The following is a 24,328-nucleotide window of genomic DNA, read 5'->3' as shown; positions in this document are numbered from 1 at the left end:
TGTTGGATTCATGCACAGCAGGGGAGGATGGAATTCTAGATTTACAAAAAATTATACTACCGTGTTTCCCCAAAAATAAGATACTGTCATATTATTTTTTTGCCTCCAAAAATGTGCTAGGGATTATTTTCATGGTAGGGCTTATTCTCGGGAAAACGCGGTTGGGGTAAAGGTTGCCCTCCTTCCCAGGAGAATCATACTTAGCAGAACCCGGACATCTGCGTGGCTTCCAGGTCCTCCTGTAATCTTCAGTGGGCACTCCCAGCAGGTATGCTCCACGTGATCCTCCCCTGCTTTTGGCCGACATTCACACACATCAGATTACACACACACACGCACACACACGCACACACACACACACACACACATCAGATCACACTCATACACGCACACATCAGATCGCACAACATCTGGTGATACCTATTTCTTCCATCCTGCAGGAGAACCTGGGATGCAGTGCCGTGCAGCGCGAGGACCTGTGGTGGAACGCACAGATGCATTACACCGCAGGTCCTCCATGTGTTCCACCGCAGGTCCTCGTCCTCCACTGCACTGCATCCCTGGTTCCCCTGCCAGCCAAAAGCAATTGATATCACTGGATTTTGTGTGTGTGTGTGACCTGATGTGTGATTGTGTGTACGACCTGATGTGTGATTGCGTGTACGACCTGATGTGTGATTGCGTGTACGACCTGATGTGTGATTGTGTGTACGACCTGATGTGTGATTGCGTGTACGACCTGATGTCTGATTGTGTGTGCGATCTGATGTGTAATTGTGTGTACGACCTGATGTGTGATTGTGTGTGCAATCTGATGTGTGTGAGTGGGCGATTTGATGTGTGATTGTGTGTGTGATCTGATGTGTGTGAGTGGGCGATTTGATGTGTGATTGTGTGTGTGATCTGATGTGTGTGGGTGTGAGATCTGATGTGTGATTGTGTGTGGGATCTGATGTGTGTGAGATCTGATGTGTGATTGGGTGTGCGATTTGATCTGTGATTGTGTGTGGGATCTGATGTGTGTGAGTGGACGATCTGATGTGTGTGAGTGTGCGATCTGATGTGTGATTGTGTGTGTGATCTGATGTGTGATTGTGTGTGCGATCCCAGGTCTTTGATGCATTCCACTGCAGATCCTACCGTTCGGCATCTGGGGGGTGTCTGCTTTCTATAATGAAGTGTCCTGCAGTATCTAACTTTTTTAGCTGCACGGACAGTTCATTATTAGTGATGAGCGAGCATGCTTGTCACTACTCGGTACTCGCACGAGTATCACTGTACTCGGGCTGCTCGGCGGGGACCGAGTAATCTCGCGATACTCGTGCTTTACTCGTGGTCTTCATTTCTGCATGTTGGCGCTCTTTTGAGAGCCAGCCCTCATGCAGGGATTGGCTGGCAGACCACTGCAATGCCACAGCCCTGTTAGTTGTGGAATTGCAGTGATTGGCCGGCCTGCACAGCGTCACCGAGCCTTTATATAGGCCGGCGCGCTGTGCTCTGCTCACAGCTATTCTGACAGTGAGTGTAGGGAGAGTGTCGCTGATTCAGGGAAAGCTTTGCGGCCCTTTATAGTTAGTTCCGGAGCAGGGCTGCAAACAGTGTGACCAGAAGTCCTTCTCAGGACTATTCTAGTTGTATACAGGCAGGCAGGGTATAGCCAGGTCGGAGTACAGTAGCAGAGTCCTTCTCAGGACTATTGTTGCTATATACAGGCAGGGTATAGCCAGGTCGGAATACAGGCTAGTGACCAGAAGAGTCCTTGTCAGGACTATTGTACCAGTATACAGGCAGGCAGGCAGGCAGGGTAGTGGTGACCGTATACCAGCCTTCATCATATCTGGGGCTGGTGTACACAGTGTAAAACAGTCCAGATAGTGTCAGACTTCTCAGTAATTGTCGCTCCTAAAAACCAGTTAGGTTCTTATTGCGTCCGTGCTTGCATTTAAAAACAGCACGTGTGTGGCAGTCGGTGGCAGCGTACAGGTGCGCGTTTTGCACAAACTATTATATAACGCACAAGTCTAGTGTATAATACACGTCAGTCAGCAGTGTCTGATAGTGTCAGACTTCTCAGTAATTGTCGCTCCTAAAAACCAGTTAGGTTCTTATTGCGTCCGTGCTTGCATTTAAAAACAGCACGTGTGTGGCAGTCGGTGGCAGCGTACAGGTGCGCGTTTTGCACAAACTATTATATAACGCACAAGTCTAGTGTATAATACACGTCAGTCAGCAGTGTCTGATAGTGTCAGACTTCTCAGTAATTGTCGCTCCTAAAAACCAGTTAGGTTCTTATTGCGTCCGTGCTTGCATTTAAAAACAGCACGTGTGTGGCAGTCGGTGGCAGCGTACAGGTGCGCGTTTTGCACAAACTATTATATAACGCACAAGTCTAGTGTATAATACACGTCAGTCAGCAGTGTCTGATAGTGTCAGACTTCTCAGTAATTGTCGCTCCTAAAAACCAGTTAGGTTCTTATTGCGTCCGTGCTTGCATTTAAAAACAGCACGTGTGTGGCAGTCGGTGGCAGCGTACAGGTGCGCGTTTTGCACAAACTATTATATAACGCACAAGTCTAGTGTATAATACACGTCAGTCAGCAGTGTCTGATAGTGTCAGACTTCTCAGTAATTGTCGCTCCTAAAAACCAGTTAGGTTCTTATTGCGTCCGTGCTTGCATTTAAAAACAGCACGTGTGTGGCAGTCGGTGGCAGCGTACAGGTGCGCGTTTTGCACAAACTATTATATAACGCACAAGTCTAGTGTATAATACACGTCAGTCAGCAGTGTCTGATAGTGTCAGACTTCTCAGTAATTGTCGCTCCTAAAAACCAGTTAGGTTCTTATTGCGTCCGTGCTTGCATTTAAAAACAGCACGTGTGTGGCAGTCGGTGGCAGCGTACAGGTGCGCGTTTTGCACAAACTATTATATAACGCACAAGTCTAGTGTATAATACACGTCAGTCAGCAGTGTCTGATAGTGTCAGACTTCTCAGTAATTGTCGCTCCTAAAAACCAGTTAGGTTCTTATTGCGTCCGTGCTTGCATTTAAAAACAGCACGTGTGTGGCAGTCGGTGGCAGCGTACAGGTGCGCGTTTTGCACAAACTATTATATAACGCACAAGTCTAGTGTATAATACACGTCAGTCAGCAGTGTCTGATAGTGTCAGACTTCTCAGTAATTGTCGCTCCTAAAAACCAGTTAGGTTCTTATTGCGTCCGTGCTTGCATTTAAAAACAGCACGTGTGTGGCAGTCGGTGGCAGCGTACAGGTGCGCGTTTTGCACAAACTATTATATAACGCACAAGTCTAGTGTATAATACACGTCAGTCAGCAGTGTCTGATAGTGTCAGACTTCTCAGTAATTGTCGCTCCTAAAAACCAGTTAGGTTCTTATTGCGTCCGTGCTTGCATTTAAAAACAGCACGTGTGTGGCAGTCGGTGGCAGCGTCAGGCTCCACGTTGTCCCTGGATAGAGACGTGCATGAGGGCCTGTAAACCTGAAGTGCCCATTGGAAGGAAGTGGGTCTATTGTAGTATAGCCCTTAGGCAGGGCAGCCAAAAATTGGGAGGCTCCACGTTGTCCCTGGGTAGAGACGTGCATGAGGGCCTCAAAACATTGTTCCCATTGCAAAGGAGCGGGTCTCCTGTCGTTGTAATGTCCATTCTGCAAAGAATGGGCGAAAAAATTTACCACTGGGGGTATACCTGAAACAAAGGCCTAAGTATTGCAATTTGTAACGGTCATCATCATGGTGGCGCATGAGGAGAAGGAGGAGCAGTCCAGCGATTATCCAAAGTCCAGAAGTGTGTACCCATGGGTGAGTGGAGGTACATGGCAAACTTTAAATTCCGCTCTCATTTGCTGGTGGTGTGGTGAAGTCTGGCCCAATCCAACCCTTGTTCATCTTGATCAGAGTCAGCTTGTCAGCATTTTCAGTTGACAGGCGGGTGCGTTTATCTGTAATGATTCCACCTGCGGCACTAAAAACACGCTCTGACAAAACGCTAGCAGCAGGGCAGGCCAGGCCTTCCAAGGCGTAGAGAGCCAATTCATGCCACGTGTCCAGCTTGGATACCCAATAATTGTAAGGCACAGAGGAATGTCGGAGTACAGTTGTTCGATCTGCAAGGTACTCCTTCAGCATCTGGGAAAACTTAGGATTTCTTGTGGCACTACCCCGCACCTCAGGGGCTGTGGTACGTGAGGGGCTGAGAAAACTGTCACACATCTTAAAGACTGTTCCCCTACCTCTGGCGGATTGGACTTGTGCCTCTCTCGGCTGTACGCCTCGGTTGTCCACTGATTCATGACCTATGCCGCTAGCGTTTTGTGAGGGGAATGCTTTGCCTACTTCCGTGACTATGGCCTTCTGGAACTGCTGCATTTTGCCTGACCTCTCCGCCTCGGGAATAAGAGACATAAAGTTCTCCTTTTAGCGTGGGTCTAACAGTGTTACCAACCAGTAATGATTGTCGGCCAAGATGTTCTTAACGCGAGGGTCACGAGACAGGCAGCTTACCATAAAGTCAGCCATGTGTGCCAGACTCTTAACAGCCATCACTTCAGTATCCTGACCAACACGATGACTGAACATGCTGTCCTCCTCCTCCTCATCATCTACCCTGTCCTCTGGCCAGCCACGCTGAACCGAGGATATGACTGCATGTCATATCCTCAATTTGGCCAGAGAGTTGCTCCATGTCTTCATCCTCCTCCTCGTCATAGTCCTCCACTGCACGTTGTGATGAGACGAGGCTGGGCTGTGTGTTATCATTCATCACCCACACCCACTACTGTTTCTTGCTCAAACTCATCGCGCTCCGCCTGCAATGCATCATGTTTGTTTTCTGAGCAGAGACCATTTTAGAAGGCAGAGAAGCGGTATGGTGACGCTAATAATGTCGTCATCGCCGCTCACCATCTTGTTGTAGTCCTCAAAGTTTTGGCGGATGGTGCATAGGTCGGACATCCATCTCCACTCCTCAGGTGTTATGTGTGGAGTTTGACCCATTTCCCGACGGCTTAGGTGATGCAGGTACTCAACAACTGCCCTCTTCTGCTCACATATCCTGACCAACATGTGCAGAGTTGAATTCCAACGCGTGGGGACATCACACACCAGTCTGTGTGCCGGAAGATGCAAACGGCGTCTTAAGCCGGCAAGGCCGGCTGAAGCAGTAGGTGACTTTCGAAAATGTGCAGACAGGCGGCGAACTTTTACCAGCAGATCAGACAGCTCTGAGTATGACTTTAGAAACCGCTGAACCTCGAGGTTGAGCACATGGGCCACGCATGGAACATGTGTCAGCTGGCCTCGCCTCAAAGCCGCCACCAGGTTCCGGCCATTGTCACACACGACCTTTCCTGGCTTTAGGTTCAGAGTTGTGAGCCAGTGATCTGCCTGCTGTTTCAGAGCTGTCCACACCTCTTCTGCATTGTGGGGTTTGTCACCTATGCAGATTAGCTTCAGCACTGCCTGTTGCCGCTTCGCCGAGGCAGTGCTGCAGTGCTTCTGTGTCGCCCTGGACAAGCCAGGGGCCACAGAGCACAACACTTAAACACCCCACACTCCCTGCAGGCATATCATAGTCAAAACACAAAATCCTTGTTGCCTTCCCCAGGGGCTGTTGTCCACACCAGGGTGTGGAGCCAGGCGGTTGGTCTCCACCCACCGAGGAGGAGGGAAAACAGAGGCAGTGAGAGTTAAGCTAAGGAAGTGGAAGGAGGAAAGTAGTAGAGAGGAGAAAAGTGACAGCAAAGAGCCTGAAGTTGGTCCGGGTGTGTGGCCCGGACAGGACAGCAAGGTTGGCAGGATGTGGTGACCGTCTGCAGTGGAGGCCGATTGGAGTCTGCCGTAAGGACCGTGGACGGGTGGTGACCCGGCCGTACCGGACCGGTATACAAAGAGAAGCCAGCACCATTGGCAGAGGACTTTCGGATCCCGGCAAGGCTTGGTGTCGCCGTGAATTTGCCAAATCCGTTATTGAAGGGGACCTCAGGGTTTCCAAACAGCCAAGTCCAGATAGAAGGCAACCGTACAACCGTGAAGGGGAGACACAGCCACCGCCAAGGGCAACCGTCTCCCAGGGCCAGCGCCTGTGGGCAAAAGGGGCTCCTCCGGCCCATATCCAGGTCAGGGAGCGGGTTACCGTTGGGAAACCATCACTACCAACACTTAACTTAGGTGCAGGGAGAGACAGTCATCACTAACCTGCAGGGAGGAACAACCGCAGCCGTCCGAGTGACCCGTCCATCCAGCCACTTGTTTTACCCTGAACTGTGTCATCATCATTGGGCTGAGTGAGTACCTCCGTGCCGTGCGGCACAGCGCTGCCCCTGCGACCATGCACTTCATCAGGCCCCGCAACCCGCCTGTCATCCATCTCTACCCCATCACCAGGCCCCGGGACAACCAACCCCCCTACCCACGGAGGGGAGAAATAACAACAAAGCTGCTCCCTGTCACAGGCTCCCGGGATCCCCGTCCAGAGCAGCGGTGGTGTCCACACAATCACCACAACCGTGGGTGGCGTCACGGACAATATCCCCAAAACCCAAACCACCCCTTTTCACTCACGGGCGAGTAGCGCCGCTCGAGTCCCCGGGATCCGGCCATCGCTCGAGCCAACGAGCAGCAGCAGCCGTAGAGCTGCGTCAGCCGGACCCGAGCAGTGGGAGAGCGCACCGTCCCCTCCTCCGCCAGCGACACTTCCAGCTTGGGACTGGTGTGGAGGGTAAAGTGGATCAGGATGCGCAGGAGGAGGAGGAGGCTGAGGAGCATGACATTCCGGAGCTGTAGAGTGTGTGTGAAACCCTGACTGAGGTAGGGCCTGCAAAACTTGGTGTGTGAAGGACGTGTTCCGTCCCTCGCTCAGACTGGGTCCCAGCTTGCACAATATTAACCCAGTGTGACGTCAACGAGATGTAGCGTCCTTGCCCACATGCACTTGTCCACGTGTCTGTGGTTAGGTGGACTTTGGCTGAAACAGCGTTGTTCAGGGCACGTGTGATGTTTTGTGACACGTGGTTAGTTATGCAATGCGGGGACGGCACACAGGGAGAAATAGTGGCGGCTGTGGACCGAGTAACGTGGGACAGCTGCCACCATCAGTTCGCGGAATGCTTCTGTCTCAACCAGCCTAAAAGGCAACATTTCCAGCGCAAGCAGTCGCGAAATGTTAGCATTTAGAACTGTGGCATGTGGGGTGTTGGCAGTGTATTTGCGCCTGTGCTCAAAGGTTTGCTGAATGGATAACTGAACGTTGCGCTGGGACAAGGACGTGCTTGATGATGGTGTTCTTTCTGCGTAGGCAACTGCAGGTGCAGGAGTGGAGGAGGCTTGTTCGCAGGCAGCATGGACAGGGGATTGGCTCGCATGCACAACCAGCGAAGACGTAGCAGTGACATCAGCAAGCACTGCTCCTCGACTCTGTTGTACTTCCCACAAAGTCGGGTGCTTGGCTGACATGTGCCTGATCATGCTGGTGGTGGTCAGGCTGCTAGTTTTGGTACCCCTGCTGATGCTGGCATGGCAGGTGTTGCAAATGGCCTTTTTAGAATCATCTGGAGCCAACTTAAAAAACTGCCAGTGTCAGAGTTCCGGGTTTTCCAGTTTTCTTTTGAAAGAGCTTGCCCTTTGTTAACATGGAGTTTTCTGTTCTGTTGCCCTACTTCCTGTCCATCTGTTTAAAAGCCGCCCCTAAAGCTTAGTCCAGTGCCTGAGTATACTGCTTCCTGTGTGCTCCTGCCCTGCTGCTTTTGGTTCCTGATTGTTATTCGGATCCTCTTGGAAAACAACCGACACCGACTCTGGACTTCATCTGGTATCATCTAGCTGTACCTGGACTCCGTTTGCCGTCTTTGGTCGGAACTTCTGCCCGGTTCCTTCCGTTTAATACCACTCTGGACTCACATCACGTACAGACATTTTTCGACTTACCTATTGCCCTTTTGTGTCCCGGCTGCTGCGCATTTAGGGCTTCTGGGGTGATTGCCAGACAGTCCCTGTATAGGGGTTTGCTGTTGGTGGTCTCCCTGGGGGAGTCCGGTGCGCGGTCCCGGGAATTCCCTTTCGCTCAGTCCCTGGAAGGTATTTCCTGTATTTATGTTCTACTGTGTTTTTGTTCCGTTTATGTACATATTTGCTGGTTGCATATTATAAATGTCTTGCACCAAGAACTCGTCTCTGGTTGTCATTGCCCTAACGCAATCGAAATCCTCAATACATACAATAGTATTACAGCCAGACTCGGGAAGACCTAACATTTGTACAGGCACCTTGTGTCGTGTTGTTCCGGGGAACAGTTGCCTGACGTCTGCCTGGGGCCACCACTCTGCTTCTTACTGCCTGTTGGGATGCTACGCCTCCCTCCCCCTGTGCACTGCTGTCCTCGCTCTGCATATCCTCCTGCCAGGTTGGGTCAGTTACTGGATCATCCACCACGTCGTCTTCCTCTTCCGCACCCTGCTCCTCCTCCTGACTTCCTGACAATTGTGTCTCATCATCGTCCACCCCTTGTTGAGACACGTTGCCAACTTCGTGAGAACGTGGCTGCTCAAATATTTGTGCATCTGTACATACAATCTCGTCATGGCCCACTTCAACAGGAGCTGGCGAGAGGCCAGAATTTGTGAATGGAAACGTGAACGAACAGCTATTCCGAGTGTCCAAGTGTGGGATCAGTAATGTCCGTGGACGTGTACTCGGCCTGGTGGTAGGAAGGAGGATCAGGTTCTGAAATGTGCGGTGCAGTATCACGGCTACTGACACTTGACCGTGTGGAAGACAGAGTGTTTGTGGTGGTGCCAATCTGACTGGAAGCATTATCCGCTATCCAACTAACAACCTGTTGACACTGGTCTTGGTTCAAGAGCGGTGTACTGCTGCGGTCCCCAAGAATTTGGGACAGGACGTGCGAGCGACTAGATGTGGCCCTTTGTTGTGGCGAAATTAGAGCTTGCACACAACCTCGGTGTCTGCCTGCACCACCATCACGTCCACTTCCTTGTTCGTTGACAACGCCCTTGCGCATTTTGCAATGCTGTGCTGATGTGTATTCACTAGACTTGTGTGTTATATCCAAGTTTTTGCAAAACTCACACAAATGCAGCGGAAAGCTGCCACCAACAGGCACACACGTGCGGTTTTTAAATGCAAGCACGGAGGCACTAAGAACCTAACAGGTCTCTATCCAGGGACAACGTGGAGCCTCTCAATTTTTGGCTGCCCTGCCTAAGGGCTATACTATAATACACCCACTTCCTTCCAATGGGCACTTCAGGTTTACAGGCCTTCATGCACGTCTCTATCCAGGGACAACGTGGAGCCTCCCAATTTTTGGCTGCCCTGCCTAAGGGCTATACTATAATACACCCACTTCCTTCCAATGGGCACTTCAGGTTTACAGGCCTTCATGCACGTCTCTATCCAGGGACAACGTGGAGCCTCCCAATGTTTGGCTTCCCTGCCTAAGGGCTATACTATAATACACCCACTTCCTTCCAATGGGCACTTCAGGTTTACAGGCCTTCATGCACGTCTCTATCCAGGGACAACGTGGAGCCTCCCAATGTTTGGCTTCCCTGCCTAATGGCTATACTATAATACACCCACTTCCTTCCAATGGGCACTTCAGGTTTACAGGCCTTCATGCACGTCTCTATCCAGGGACAACGTGGAGCCTCCCAATTTTTGGCTGCCCTGCCTAAGGGCTATACTATAATACACCCACTTCCTTCCAATGGGCACTTCAGGTTTACAGGCCTTCATGCACGTCTCTATCCAGGGACAACGTGGAGCCTCCCAATTTTTGGCTGCCCTGCCTAAGGGCTATACTATAATACACCCACTTCCTTACAATGGGCACTTCAGGTTTACAGGCCCTCATGCACGTCTGTATGCAGGGGCATTGGTGAACCTCACAATTTAGGACTGCCCTGGCAAAGGAAAATACTACAAAGACTCACTTCCTCAAAATGGGCACATTAGACTCAAGAGGCCTTCATGTACGTCTCTTCTCAGGGACATCGGAGTGCCACACAATGTTTTCACATAAAATCTTTCATGTATTGATCTCAAAAAGTAACATACACCAGCTCTATCTCACTATTGGGTATGTGCCCTTAACATTTCCGCCATGAAAAATCATTTTGGGGTCATTTTGGAAGGTTTTCTGGTGAGTCCGTAAAAATGGCGTAAAACGCGGACAAAATTGTTCACAGCTGTGACTTTTGAGTGATAAATGCTTCAAGGGGTCTTCCCCATGCTGTTGCCATGTCATTTGAGCACTCTTCTGAGACTTTTGTGCCATTTTTAGGGTTTCTCCATGCTGCCGGGAGGTCATTTCACAAAAATACTCGGGTCTCCCATAGGATAACATTGGGCTCGTTGCTCGGGCCGAGTACACGAGTATCTTGGGAGGCTCGGCCCGAGCTTCGAGCACCCGAGCTTTTTAGTACTCGCTCATCACTATTCATTATTGAAACGCGACTAGGGCTTATTTTCGGGTAGGGCTTATATTTAAGCCTTTCACCAAAAATGGTGAAAATTCCTGCTAGGGCTTATTTTCGGGGAAACACGGTATCTACAGTATATTGGTTGGAGGAGAGTTCCGTAAATTCATTTTAAAATAGAAAGTATTCAGACGAATCCTAACCTTCCTTCTTACAGTTTAGTTTCTTTCTCTGCCTAATATTGTTGTTTGTGCTAATTTGCAGTAAAATGGACATTTTCTTTTGTTAAAATTTAGGAGCGTTGTGAGAACTATACCCTTTTCTGACATTGCTGCGTCACTTGTATTTTTTTTTGGTAAATACTAATTAATATTTAGTGGGGGGGGTTGTGCTGATTGTACCCCAAAAATAGTTGTTTTTTTTCAGCTCAGTCTACAATTACTCTAAATTATTTTTTAAATGTACCATTATGACAAAATATCTGTATGAGGTAGAAGGAAACGTAAATCTCCTCCCTTCTCATGTAGTTATCAGTATTGATAATTACGTCAAAGGGTTTGTATGGCTGAGAATGTAAGTTTTGCATGTTTGCAAGATTTTTCATTTTATGAAAGCTTCTAGATTACAAGTACAAAATGTCTATATACCGGTAATCAAATAATATTATGTGTATCCACAACAGATCTGATGAGGCCGGTATACTTACTTTGAAAATCCATGCCAGAATAACTGCCCAATTCCGATATTGAATTAAGTTTTCATTAGTTAAATTAGCGCTTGAGAGAGCTTCCCAAAAAATTATACAGCCATTCTGTCATGTATTCTAAGTAAGTACTCCAGCCTTATTGGATGTAAGAAAACCTTTTAATAAATTGTTCAGTCTATATCATGAAAGCTTGTGACTAGAGTTGAGCGGACTGTCAATAATCCGGGTCCGGCGGATCACCGGCGGGTTGACAAAGAAGTCCGGATTCGATCCAGAATCCGGCCCCATATATGTCAATGGGGAGCGGAATCTGGGACGAGAGAGAGAGAGACCGCGCAGATCCGGATTTTGCCGATCCGGGTCCGCTCAACACCACTTGTGACATATCTACTTTAAACGGGTTGTTCCACAAACAAAGTTAATTTTAATCAATAGATTTTGTAATGATAATAAATTCCACATTTGGATGTGTTTAAATAAAAAGTCCCTGTGTGGAGATAATCTAATATACAGTATGTGCCTCTGCTTTGTTCTGTGTAATGGCCGTGTCTGACCATACAGTGAAATGGTCTGATCATACCACATCTCCTGGGTGGGGAGGACACAAAAGATATTACAGCATGGGATAACAGATTATTCTCTCTTTGAGGTAAACATTTTTTAAAAACAGGCAGGGAAATGATTTACCTCACATAAAGAATCATCTACAATCCCACTCTGTAATGTCTTTATACTTTCTTACTTCCTCCCCGGTCCAGTAGATGTGGTATGATCAGACCATGTACCTGTACGGACACGACCATTACACAGTACATAGCAGGGGCACATTTATAACATTATCTCATCACAGGAACATTTGTTTTAAATACAACCAATTGTGTAAATTATTATTATTCCAAGATCTATTGATTAAAATTAATTTTAAAATGAATTTTGTTAGTGAGAAAACCCCTTTTTTTAATGTTAAGTGACCAGTGTAGACTTTTTCTCTACTAATGGACCTATAAAAAAATTTTTGGAGTCAAGTTTTATTTTCTGTAAAGTTTACAAAATTAGCGATATTATGGACAAATACTAAAGAACCTAAATGAAAAGTGTTGCACCAAATAGACACATGTAGTGCTTATGTATTTGCCTGTGTGTCTACAAAACCAATGGGAAGTGCAAAGATGCCAGATGACACAAATATCTGCTTGGATATAAAAGTACTAATACGAAGCTCAATATTAGATGGCTGAATGCCTTGAATGAGAAAATAGGATTTGCCTTTAATATAATGTATTTCTTCAGTCAAATGTGAGTCATAATCTGGGCATGGCTTTAAAGTGGACTTGACTTTCTCAAATATCAGGTTTAAATTATTGACAAAATCTTGGTCAGTAAACCCAAATACGTGATAAGTCTAACATATAACACCGAAACTGCTGGCAAAGAGCTCGGCACATGAAATCTAATACAGATCTAAACTTATATTATTGTTTATGATTGAGGGCTGCCTCTTTGCTGCCAAGGATTTGTGTAATATTGTATTTGCATGTGAAAGAGCGCCCACTTCTCACCCAATCTGAAGATAGAAAATTGGATATGTAGATGCAATATTTAATAAAATGCTTCAGGCCTTTGTTTTTCGTATATAGCCATGGCCAAAAGGGTTGGCACTCTTGAAATTGTTCCAGAGAATGAAGTATTTCTACCAGAAAACTATTGCAATTACACATGTTTTGTCATAAACATGTTTATTTTCTTAGTGTGTATTAGAACAACACACAAAAAAACATAGAAGAAAGGCAAATTGGACATAATTTCACACAAAACTCCGAAAATGGTCAGGGCAAAATTGTTGGCACCTTTCCAAAATTGTGGTTAAACAACATTATTTCAAATATGTGCTGCTCATTCAAAATCTCATGTCGTAAGTAAGGCTACTTTCACACTTGCGATCAGCGCAGTCCGTCACTATGGAGAATAGCGCAGTCCGTTAACGCACTGCGCTATTCTCCATAGACTTGTTTGGACGACGCACTGTAACGCAAGTGTCAGCGTTGCATCCGCTGGACGACGCAGCGTTGTTATTTTGAATGGTCGAATGTTCAGCTGAGCGCTCGGCCGCCGGCATGTCAGGGCACTCAGCTGAGCGCTCGGCCGCCGGCATGTCAGGGCACTCAGCTGAGCGCTCGGCCGCCGGCATGTCAGGGCACTCAGCTGATCTCCCGGCCGCCGGCATGTTATAGCGCTCAGCTGAGCGCTCGGCCGCCGGCATGTGAGAGCGCTCGGCCGCCGGCTATTAAGAGCGATCAGCTGATCGTTCACAATAGTCGGCTGCCGGTACTATAAAGGAGAAAAAATAAATAAATAAATAAATAACGCTTTCCGTTATTTTGTACGATCCGTAGCATTGCGTTGTGCCACTATATGCAACGCATCCGTTGCATCCGTCACACAACACAATGCTACGGAAGCCATCCAACGCAAGTGTGAAACTAGCCTAACATATGTGGGCAATATAAAAATCACACTTGAAACTAGATAAAAAGGGGAGATGTTGACTCAATCTTTGCATTGTGTTTCTGTGTGCACCACACTGAGCATGGAGAATAGAAAAAGTAGAAGAGAACGGTGTGAGGACTTGGGAACCAAGATTGTTGAAAAATATCAGCAATCTCAAGGTTACAAGTCCATCTCCAGAGATCTTGATATTCCTTTGTCCATGGTGCGAAGCATAATCAAAAGGTTACAACCCATGGCACTGTAGCTAATCTCCCTGGACGTGGATGGCAGAGAAAAAATGATGAAAAGTTGTAATGCGGTTTAGTCCAGATGGTAGATATGCAGCCTTAATCAAGTTCCAAAGAAATTCTAGCTGTCCTACGGGCTCAGGGCGCGTCAGTGTCAGTACAAACTATCCATCAACATTTGAATGAAATTAAATGCTATGGCAGGAGACCCAGGAGAACCTCATGTCACAAAGTGACTGTAGGAAAGCGAGGGACACGGGCTCCTATGCTATCCCTCATGGTAGGGGTTCCTAGGCTATCCATAAACAATGTAATGCAAACCAAGGGAAGCCTAGCACTATTGGTGCAGGAAGGTCTTTGTGCACATAACACGATATGAGCACCTAAATGAAGTACCCCTATGCAGGGTTCTAGACCCTGTACATACACCATACAGACCCTTTGGGAGAGAGGTGAAGAGTAGAGATGAGCCACCCCCCTAGAGTTCAAGTTCGGTTCGAACTCTTGCACCCCATTGAAAACAATCACATACACATAAAAACACATTTTAAATGTACACATACAGTTAATAAACATTGCCATAACACCTGTCCCCGCGATGCGTCCTGCACTCTGTCTCCCGCAGCTTTTCCATTGGTAGTCGCTGCGTCCTCCCGGTAACCAGCAGTGATGACAGGACCTATCGTGACGTCAAAATAGCATGTGACCAGTCACGTGTCTATTATCTCATTGGCTACAGACTGGTCACATGGCTTTGACGTCATGCTAGGTCCTGTCATTGCATCTCTCCGGTACACGTTGCACGTTTGTGTATCGCCGTGTACCGGCGACATGCTCTGGCACACGGTCGACTCCCCGTTCTGCTTCCCCGTTCCGTTATTGACCGTCTGACACAGCCGGTCAATAACTGAGATCACCGTTGCCATAGCAACGCGCCTGTTAGCGGTGATGTCACTGCTAACAGCACACAGCGGCACCGGGAATCACGTGATCGGAGCACCGTTGCTATCGTAACCCGTCTGTCAGCGGTGACATTACCGCTAACAGCCAGCAGCACTGATCACTCACGGAGTGAAAAGCCTGCACGGGGAGCAGCAACGTTTTTCTCCCATGCAGTGCTGCTGATGTAGCAGAGCTGCATGGGTTGAAGGAGAAAGAAGACACAAGACCAGGTTCGTGGAGGGATAAGAGGGAGTAATAAACATGGAGTCTCTAAGTGTGTCTGTGTATTTATTTCTATTAAAGTATTTTTTCTTTGTGTGGTGTCTTTTTTTAACCCTTTATTGGAGATTCTTAATGGCTGGGTCAAACTTGCCTGACATTAAGAATCTCTGACTTAATACTAGCTAGTAAAACAAAGCTAGTATTAACTCATTGTTACCCAGCGAGCCACCGGCATCAGGGCAGCTGGAAGAGTTGGATACAGCTCCAGAAGATGGCGCTTCTATGAGAGCGCCATTTTCTGGGGCGGCTGCGGACTGCAATTCGCAGCAGGGGGGACCAGAAAGCTCGGGCTAACCTGTGCTGCGGATCCAATCCCCAGCTGCCTAGTTGTACTTGGCTGGACACAAAAATGGGGCGAAGCCCACGTGTTTGTTTTTTTTTAATTATTTCATGAAATTCATGAAATAATTAAAAAAAGGGCTTCCCTATATTTTTAGTTCCCAGCCGGGTACAAATAGGCAGCAGGGGGTTGGGGGCAGCCCGTACAGGTACAGTAGCAAGCCCAGGCTTGCTGCTTTACCTGGCAAGCATACAAAAATATGGCGAAGCTCACGTCATTTTTTTTGTAGTTATTTTGGCAAAAAAAATAATAAATGCTCCCCTGAATTTTCCATTGCCAGTGAAGACAACACCAAGCAGTGGGGGTTAGCAGCCAGTAGCTGCTTGGGTTACCCTTAGCTAGCAATATAAAAAATGCAGCGGGAGCCCATATATATATTTTTTTAAATTTTTTATTTAAATAACTAAAAACAAAAAGGGCTTCCCTGTATGTTGATTGCTGGACATCACAGTGCTGTAAAAATAAATCATTAAAAAAATGACGTAGCGCTCCGCAGTATTTTTGATTCTCAGCGCAGATAAAGCAGACAGCTACAAGTTGCCACCCCCATCTGCCTGGCGTTACCTTGGCTGGCAATCAAAATACAGGGAAGCCTATTAATTTTTTTTATTTAAAAAAATAGTTACAAAAAAAAAATGACGTTGGGTCCCCCCATTTTTGATAGCCAGCTAGGGTAAATCAGAAGGCTGTAGCCTGAAAACCACAGCTGGCAGCTTTACCGTAGTTGGGGATCCAATGTGGAGGTCACCCCAAGCTCTTTTTTTATAATTATTTTATAAATATTAATAATTACAAAAAAAAAAGTAGGGTCCCCCCAAATTGGATCACCAGCCAAGGTAAAGCGGACAGCTGTGGTCTGGTATTCTCAGGGTGGGAAGATCCATAGTTATTGGCCCTTCACAGCCTAAAAATAGCAGGCCGCAGGCGCCCCAGAAGTGGCCAATCCTGGCGCTTCACCCCAGCTCATCTCGTGCCCTGGTGCGGTGGCAAACGGGGTAATAAATGGGGTTGATACTAGCTGTAAGGTCACCTGACATCAAGCCCAGCAGTTTGTGATGACATGGTGTCTATCAGATACCCGACATCACAAACTGTCAGTACTAACAAAAAAAATAGACAAAAAAAATGTATTTGAAAAAACACTCCCCAAAACAATGCCTCTTTCACCAATTTATTGTAAGGAAAAAAAAATAAGGGGGTCCCACGATGACTCTGGACCGTCTAGAATATGGGAGGACACGCTCATTGAACGTATCCCCCATTTTCTAGGAGTGCAGACTCTCCATGTGAGGAGTGTGGGTGCAATGAATCTGCACCCACTCTCCCCGGGTCCACAGCAGCAGAGTCCATGTCGTAACTGTTGCTACCAAAGCTGCAATGCCCTGCTGATGAGGTAAGGGCATGCCTAATCAGGAGAACTATTCTACAGTTCCAAATATTGGTATTTGCTGATATTATTGCTATTCGACCTACTATATATTGGGGATAGGATCTTGGAGATGGAATACCCCTTTAAGTCCAGTTATCAAGCTGAATGAATGCTAAACAACAGAGCTTGCTATTTAGACATGTTTTCTTGTGGCGTATAACGGACTCTCATGTTTGGTAGTCGTTCAGCAGGGCAACTATAAAATCAAATACCTCCATTTAGAAATGTAGTATAGCTCTCCTGATTACCTATGTTCCTTACCTCATGAGCTGGGCATTGCCGTAGCTTACAGATGCATGGTTACCGCCACTCACTGTGTCTGAACACAGGAAGCTGAGCTGACAGCTGCTCTGTGCATGCGGCAGTGTCTATTGTAAAGGAGGGGGCCGCGGGGGATCAACGCTGCACAGGTACCGTGGGACACCGGGGAACACCGGTGAGTTTATAGGGGGTGACCTGGCAGGGCCTGGGGAGGAGTTTTCTGTCGCATGTGTCATGGCACATGCGACAGAAATCAGAGGAGTAGGGTGAATGCGGCCGGTGAGCTGCTGTGCGCATGGCCATCTTGGATTTCCGGGAGGGGGGAGGGGACACTTTGGCGACACCGGGGGACCGGAGGGGACCGGAGAGGAGATTTATCTCCCATCTGACATGTTTGTTCATGCCAGATGGGAGATAAATAATTTTTTAACGGCGCTGTCATTTACTGTAACGTGATCATCGGTATACGGTGTATACCGGTGATCACATGAGCGGGGACCGGAAAAACTGCCTGAATCATGATCTCCAGGGTCTCAGCTACCCCTATAACCCCGGAGATTTTCTGACGCTGGGGAGCGTTATTCACTTATTTCTGCCTGCTGTTTATAAATGGCAGATCAGAATAAGGCTGCATTCATACCACCGATCCGTTTTTGCGGTCCGCAAAAAACGGTCCGTTTTTTTCACGGGTGCATCTGTGTGGCATCCGTTTCCGTTCCATATACGGTCCGTATGTCATCTGTTTGTCATCCGTGTGCCTTCTGTTTTTTTTGCGTACTGCAAAAAAACTGAAGGAGGGAAAATACATAAATTTATCCAGGATCCATAGCTTCAACCTACATGGGTCGGTCACATCTTCACTCCAGTGCCATTTTCTACTGCTTTTCACAGCGTAGAGCGCTCTGGTGATTTTCCTGTGCTTGTACACTTCATATCAGTCTTTTCTGTCATTATAATGGCAGAAAGACACGTAATGTCCCACTCTCCTGCATTTTGTAATTTTGCACCCTTTAGTGCCTTTCATGTGGCTTAGCCTTGTACAGTCATATGAAAAAGTTTGGGCGCCCCTATTAATGTTAACCTTTTTAGTTTATAACAATTTGGCTTTTTGCAACAGCTATTTCAGTTTCATGTATCTAATAACTGATGGACTCAGTAATATTTCTGGATTGAAATGAGGTTTATTTTACTAACAGAAAATGTGCAATCCGCATTTAAACAAAATTTGACCGGTGCAAAAGTATAGGCACCTCAACATAAAAGTAACATTAATATTTTGTAGATCCTCCTTTTGCAAACATCACAGCCTCTAGTCGCTTCCTGTAGCTTTTAATTAGTTCCTGGATCCTGGATGAAGGTATATTTGACCATTGCTGTTTACAAAACAATTCCAGTTTAGTTAAGTTTGATGGTCGATGAGCATGGACAGCACGCTTCAAATCATCCCACAGATTTTCAATGATATTCAGGTCTGGGGACTGGGATGGCCATTCCAGAACATTGTAATTGTTCCTCTGCATGAATGCCTGAGTAGATTTGGAGCGGTGTTTTGGATCATTGTCTTGCTGAAATATCCATCACCTGCATAACTTCAACTTCAAAGCATGATGGAACCTCCATCAAATTTTACTGTGGGTAGCAAGTGCTTTTCTTGGAATACCGTGTTTTTTTGCCTCCATGCATAACGCCTTTTTGTATGACCAAACAACTCAATCTTTGTTTCATCAGTCCACAGGATCTTCTTCCAAAATGTAACTGGCTTGTCCAAATGTGCTTTTGCATACCTCTGGCGACTCTGTTTGTGGCGTGCTTGCAGAAATGGCTTCTTTCGCATCACTCTCCCATACAACTTCTCCTTGTGCAAAGTGCGCTGTATTGTTGACCGATGCACAGTGACACCATCTGCAGCCAGATGATGCTGCAGGTCTTTGGAGGTGGTCTGTGGATTGTCCTTGACTGTTCTCACCATTCTTCTCTGCCTTTCTGATATTTTTCTTGGCCTGCCACTTCTGGGCTTAACAAGAACTGTACATGTGTTCTTCCATTTCCTTACTATGTTCCTCACAGTGGAAACTGACAGTTTAAATCTCTGAAACAACTTTTTGTATCCTTCCCCTGAACAACTATGTTGAATAATCTTTGTTTTCAGATCATTTGAGAGTTGTTTTGAGGAGCCCATGATGCCACTCTTCATAGGAGATTCAAATAGGAGAACAACTTGCAAGTGGCCACCTTAAATACCTTTTCTCGGATACACCTGCCTATGAAGTTCAAAGCTCAATAAGGTTACAAAACCAATTTAGTGCTTTAGTAAGTCAGTATAAAGTAGTTAGGAGTGTTCAAATCAAGAAATTGATAAGGATGCCCATACTTTTGCACCGGTCAAATTTTGTTTTAATGTGGATTCCACATTTTCTGTTAGTACAATAAACCTCATTTCAATCCAGAAATATTACTCAGTCCATCAGTTATTAGATATATGAAACTGAAATAGCTGTTGCAAAAAGCCAAATTGTTATAAAGAAAAAAGGTTAACATTAATAGGGGTGCCCAAACTTTTCATATGACTGTATTTAGCAAAAAAAAAAAAAAATTTTAAAAAAAAATGACGTGGGGTTCCCCCTATTTTTTTAGCCAGCTATGGTAAAGCAGACGGCTGCAGCCTGCAGACCACAGCTGGCAGCTTCACCTTGGCTGGTAATCCAAAACTGAGGGCACCCCACGCTGTTATTTTAAATTAAATGAATTATTAAAAAAAAAAAAAAAACATGTGCGGGTCCCCCCAAAATTGGATCACCAGCCAAGGTAAAGCGGACAGCTGGGGTCTGATATTCTCAGACTAGGGAGGTCCATGGTTATTGGACTCTCCCCAGCCTAAAAATAGCAGGCCGCAGCCGCCCTAGAAGTGGCGCATCCATTAGATGCGCCAATCCTGGTGCTTCGCCCCAGCTCATCCCGTGCCCTGGTGTGGTGGCAAACGGGGTAATACATAGGGTTAATACCAGATGTGTAATGTCACCTGGCATCAAGCCCTGGGGATCGTGAGGTCAGGCTTCTATCAGATACCCGACATCACCAACCCAGTCAGTAATTAAAAAAAATAGACAACAAAAAAGTTTTATTTGAAAAAACACTCCCCAACACATTCCCTCTTTCACCAATTTATTAGAAAGATAAAAACAAATCCAGGTCTGCTATAATCCAAGGGGTTCCCATGACGATCCATACCATAGTCACTGTCCCAGTCAATGAAGAACAGAATGTTCCCCATTGGCTGGGAGAGCAATGCAGTGACCTGAGCTAACATCAATAGGTCATCCCAGGTCACTGCAGGGCATGACAAGTGCTGCTGTCAGGAGCGAGGTACATTACCTGCGGTGACGATCTCCTGCACTGCTGATAGCAGACCTGTCACTGACTTCAATGACCGCCGCCTTAACAGCCAAGTATCGCGGGAGCCTTTGACATCACCGCTAGTCACAGTCTCGGGTCGGCAGCGAGAGGAGATGTGACAAGCGGCGGCCATGGAGGACAGTGACAGCGCTGAGGTCGGGAGGGCGGGACTTCATCACCGCAGGTAAGCCGAGCGGGGCCATGTGTGCGAAGTGCGAGGTGGGTGGAGCCAAGCAGGATAATGTGTGCGGAGTGCGAGGTGGGTGGAGCCGAGCAGGGTAATGTGTGTGGAGTATGAGGTGGGTGGAGCCAAGCGGGGTAATGTGTGCGGAGTGTGAGGTGGGTGGAGCCAAGCGGGGCCATGTGTGCGGAGTGCGAGGTGGGTGGAGCTAAGCGAGGTAATGTGTGCAAAGTGTGAGGTGGGTGGAGCCAAGCGGGGTAATATGTGCAGAGTGCGAGGTGGGTAGAGCCAAGCGGGGTAATGTGCGGAGTGCGAGGTGGGTGGCGCCAAGTGGGGTAATGTGTGCGGAGTGCAAGGTGGGTGGAGTTAGGCGGGGTAATGTGTGCGGAATGCGAGGTGAGTGGAGCCACGGGGCCATGTGTGCGGAGTGCGAGGTGGGTGGAGCCTAGCAGGGCCATGTGTGCAGGCGGCGGAGTGCAAAGTGGGTAAAGCCTAGCGGGGCCATGTGTGCAGGCAGCGTAGTGTGAGGTGAGTGGAGTTTAGTGGGGCCATGTGGCGATGAGGACGTTAGTGCCGGGGACTGCATGGCTGGGGACAGGTGAGTGTGAGTGTGTGTGTGTGTACATGCCGAGTGCAGGAGGGGGCGGAGCCGAGCGGGGAAGTGTCGGCTCCCTGCACACGTAACCAGGGTAAATATTGGGTTACCAAGCAAAGCGCTTTGCTTGGATACCCGATATTTACATTGGTTACCAGTTTACCGCAGGCTGCCAGCGATGGCTCCCTGCACACTGTAGCTGTATAATGCCCTGCTTTTGGTGATCGAACCATTCTCGAATGTAACTCGAACTGTCGAGCTTTTAGCAAAAAGCTCGAGTTCGAGTTCGATCTCGAGCACCCCCCAAAATCACTCGAACATGAAATTGGCGAACCTCGAACCTCGCTCATCTCTAGTGAAGAGTCAGTGGCAAATATCTGGACCGGCCTAGATAACGCACTCACCCTTAACTCCTGTGGAATTATGTCCAATTCGGTTTTTGTTTCCTATGCAAAAAAAAAAAAAGAATTAGGCCTGAGGAGAAAGTTTCAGGAGTTCTGACAAATGTACAGAATTGTATTCTTAACTAATTATAACTTTGTCCCATGAAAAAAAACAAACATTATAATTAATATTAAAAAATCGTTTTCTGCTTATTGGGGATGTTGTTACTTGTTCCTGCGGCAGCACACATCGCTATGTGTGACGCTGCAGGAGCAACGAACATCTCCTTCCCTGCCTCCACCGCTTCTATTGGACGGCTGCCGTGTGACGTCGCTGTGACGCCGCACGAACCGCCCCCTTAGAAAGAAGGCGGTTCGCCGGCCACAGCGACGTCGCAGGGCAGGTATGTGTGTGTGACGGGGTTAAGCGAGGTTGTGCGGCACAGGCAGCGATTTGCCTGTGTCGCACAACCAACGGGGGCGGGTGCGATCGCTTGCGATCTCGCTAGCGAGATCGCAGCGTGTAAAGCTAGCTTAAGTGTTTCTGCCAAGTCTCTAGTCCTGTGTAGTGATCATAAATAAAGACAGTGACATATAACCTGTCTTTTTTTATTAAGGAAATTCCGCACCCTCTGAAAGATTACTGCACCTGCGGTAAAAAAACACAGCAAACTGCACCCGGTTTTGCCGCGGTATTGCCGCGGTTTTTCCATGGGTTGGTACCTGTGTTTTTATGCCTTCAATGCAATAAAGCACGTTGAAAAAAAAAAATGTGTGTTGTAATTTCCTTCTTCTTCTTAGATAAGATAGATAGGTAGATAGATAGATAATGGATGGATAGATAGATAGATAGATAAAGGGATATATAGAGACATAGATAGATAATGGATGGATAGATAGATAGATAATGGATAGATAGGTAGATAGATAGGTAGAGAGATAGATAGATAGATAAAGGGATATATAGAGGGATAGATAGATAATAATGGATGGATAGATAGATAGATAGATAGGTAAAGAGATAGATAGATAGATAATGGATAGATAGATAATGGATGGACAGATAGATATACATAGAGAATGGATAGATAGATAGATAGATAGATAATGGATGGATAGATAGATAATGGATAGATAGATAATGGGTAGATAGATAATTGATAGATAGATAATGGATAGATAGATAATGGATAGAGAGATAGATAAATAGATAGATTGATAATGGATAGATAGATATAATGGGTAGATAGATAATGGATTTATAAAGAGATAGATAATGGATGGATAGATAGATAATGGATAGATAGATAGATCATGAATAATGAATAGATAGATAGATAATGGATAGATAGATAGATAGATAATGAATAGATAGATAGATAATGGATAGATAGATTATGAATAATGTATAGATAGATAGATAATGGATAGATAGATAGATAATGGATAGATAGATTATGAATAATGTATAGATAGATAATGGATACATAGATAATGGATAGATAGATAGATAACGGATAATGGATGGATAGATAGATAGATAGATAGATAGATAGAGGGATAGATAAATAGATGGATAGAGGAATAGATAAATAGATGGATGTGTTTCCCCCCCAACAGTATTTCTCATACAGAAGTAACCCTGTGGGACCTTGGGTCTGAGTTCTCGCAGGGTCACTGCAGGTCGGTGACGTCACCCTATTACCACTTGTGAGGCCCTGAAGTTGTCGCAAGCGGTAATGTATTGACATCACCGACCGTGAAAAATAACCTGGAGCACGGAACGATGCTGCATTAAGTACTAGCCTCTCATACGTTCTGGATCAGTATGCAAGCGTCGTGGGACCTTGTGTGGATTACACCGGACCTGGAAGGGTATTTAAGGATTTTAATAAAGTGGTGAAAGAGCGTGGGTTTTTTTGTCTTTTATTCCAAATAAAGGGTTTTTTGGGTGTATGTGTTTATTTACTTTCAGTTACAGGTTGATCATGTGGTGTCTAATAGATGCCTGCCATGATTAACCTAGTACTTATTGGCAGCTTTGAGCTGCCATTAACTCCTTATTACCCCGATTGCCACTGCATCACAGCAATTGGGATGAGCCAGGTAGAGTCCCGGTACTGTCGTATCTAATGGAAGCGGCAATCCGGGCAGCTGCTGGCTGATATTTTTAAGCTGGGGGGCTCCCCATAACGTGTGGCTCCCCATCCTGAGAATACCAACCCTCAGCCGTGTGGCTTTATCATGGCTGGCATCAAAATTGGTGGGGACAGCACGCCATTTTTTTTTAAATTATTAATTTATATACTTTACTGCACAATATATACCCGCCCACCAGCGGCTGTGATTGGTTGTAGTGTGAGAGCTGTCACTCAGCGTGGGGGCGTGTCTGCCTGCAACCAACCACAGCCACCGGTGGGTGGGGGAAGCAGTGAATATGAGATGGAATAATGAGCGTCCGGCATTTTCAAAAGCAGGAGAAGCCGCCAGAGCAGTGTGACAGCCGCTCGGTGATCAGTAAGTATGAAGTGCTTGCTCCTACCCCTCTGCGCCCAATTCTGGTCCCCATGGACTTTATATGGGAAGCAGTATCTGGCCAAATACCAGCCTTCTAAATGTAAGTTG

At 46.7% G+C, this 24,328-nt stretch overlaps 1 protein-coding gene across 1 annotated transcript in view; it reads left to right on the top strand.

Annotated features, from left to right (window-relative positions):
• Positions 1 to 24,328, top strand: part of CORIN (corin, serine peptidase) — a 467,012-nt gene that overhangs the window by 124,988 nt on the left and 317,696 nt on the right. The window lies entirely within an intron of this gene.

Source organism: Anomaloglossus baeobatrachus, chromosome 1, assembly GCF_048569485.1.
Source record: "Anomaloglossus baeobatrachus isolate aAnoBae1 chromosome 1, aAnoBae1.hap1, whole genome shotgun sequence".
NCBI classification, from domain to species: Eukaryota; Metazoa; Chordata; class Amphibia; order Anura; family Aromobatidae; genus Anomaloglossus; species Anomaloglossus baeobatrachus.
This window is presented reverse-complemented; position numbering and strand designations above follow the sequence as displayed.